We start from the raw sequence: 1844 nt of genomic DNA, 5'->3' as shown, positions 1-1844 counted from the left end.
GTTATAATCCATGAATACTAGAAGGTCAGCCGCAAGAAGAGTTGAAAAAGATATTGCTAATGCAAAATCTCCTCCCAAGTCCACAAATCTCCTCAAGAAGGCAATCAAGCTACTCCTCAAGAACAAGTTCCTCAAGATGACCAAGCTTCCGCCAATCCTCCGATTATGACAGATAGAGATATAAGCTCGCCATCTCTAAGTTTGGCTCAAGCCCTGAATAATCAAGCTCAAGTCATAACTACTCATGTGCATGCTATGACGGCCTAAGCAAATTGGGAAGTTGAACCCCGTTTGAACAAAAATGCTAGTACTATGGCTTCTCATTTGAGGGACTTCACAAGTATGAGTCCTGTACTGTTCATTGGGTCTAACGTTAATGAAGACTACCAAAAATTTGTTGATTAGGTCTATAAGATCTTTTTGACTATGGGGGTTAGTTCAAATGAAAAGGCCGAGTTGGCCACTTACTAACTCAAGGATGTGTCTCAACCATGGTACACTCAATGTAAGGACAATAGGGCTTTGTGAGCGGGTTCTATGAGTTGAGAAATATTTAGAAATATCTTTCTTGATAAGTTAGAGGATAAGGTGGTAAATTTCATCAGCCTTCGTCAAGTAGGTATGACTGTATAAGAGTACTCATTGAAATTCACTACGTTGTCACAATATTCCTCTTCCTTAGTGTAAAATCTAAGAGATGAAATTAACCTCTTTATGACGAGAGTGTCCGATGATCTAGTGGAAGAATGTGGTGTGGTGATACTTTATGACAAGATTTACATTTCTCATTTGATTGTGCATGGTTAAAAAGTTTAGGAAAGTAGGATTAAGAGGAAGAATAGGTAGGCCAAGAAGGGAAAGGTCCTATAATGGAGGTACTTTTAAGGGCAGGTATGAAATTCAAGACAAGCCAATGTTTAAAAAGAGATTCTACTACCAAGTTTCTTCTAATTTCTCAAATGCTAGTACGAATAGGGTGCCTTACCCTAAACCTCAATGAGGAAATGGTGGTGATTCACCAAGTGACAAAACTACAAGTGCCGCATGTCGCAAGAAGTATGGTGGTAAATGTATAATGTGTACGGATACATGTTTTTGTTGTGGAATGAATGCCCATATTGTTAGAGATTTTCCCATGACTAAGACTCAAGGTAGGGAGAGTGATCAAGTACAAGCAAGCGCTCCAAGTTCTGATGCTCCTAAGATGAACCTCTTCTATGCTCTCAAGTCTAGGGGAGATAAGGAGGGTTCCCCGATGTTTTTACCAATATGTTGAAAGTATTTTTTATTAATAAATATACACTTCTTGATCCTGGTGCCACTTTATCTTTTGTAACTCCTTTATTGGGAATGAAATTTAATGTGCTTCCCAATGTCTTAGTTGAACCTTATTCGGTTTCTACCCTGGTAGGTTACTCTGTGTTTGCTAAAAGAGTCTATAGAAATTGTCCTATATTGTTGTCCAATAGAGTTACCTGGGTGGATTTGGTAGAACTTGCAATGTTTGAATTTGATGTTATTTTTCGATACAATTGGTTACATGCTTGTTTTGCTTCGATAAATTGTATAAAAAGGGTAGCTAAGTTCCAGTTTCCTAATGAACCCATTTTGGGCTTGAAGGGGGGAAACTCAATCCCTATAGGTCAAATTATTTTGTGTTTAAAAGCTTGTAAGACAATTTCTAAGGGATGTCTTTATCATGTGGTGATGTTCGAGGATCTTGAATCCGAGATTCCTCATTTACAGTCGGTCCCCATAGTGAAGGATTTTTCAGATTTCACGATGAGTTACTCGTAAATCCTCCCGAACAGGAAATAGATTTCGGCATAGACTTATTGCCTGAT

Source organism: Solanum lycopersicum, chromosome 9 (assembly GCF_036512215.1).
Source record: "Solanum lycopersicum chromosome 9, SLM_r2.1".
Classification (NCBI taxonomy): Eukaryota; Viridiplantae; Streptophyta; class Magnoliopsida; order Solanales; family Solanaceae; genus Solanum; species Solanum lycopersicum.
This window is presented reverse-complemented; position numbering follows the sequence as displayed.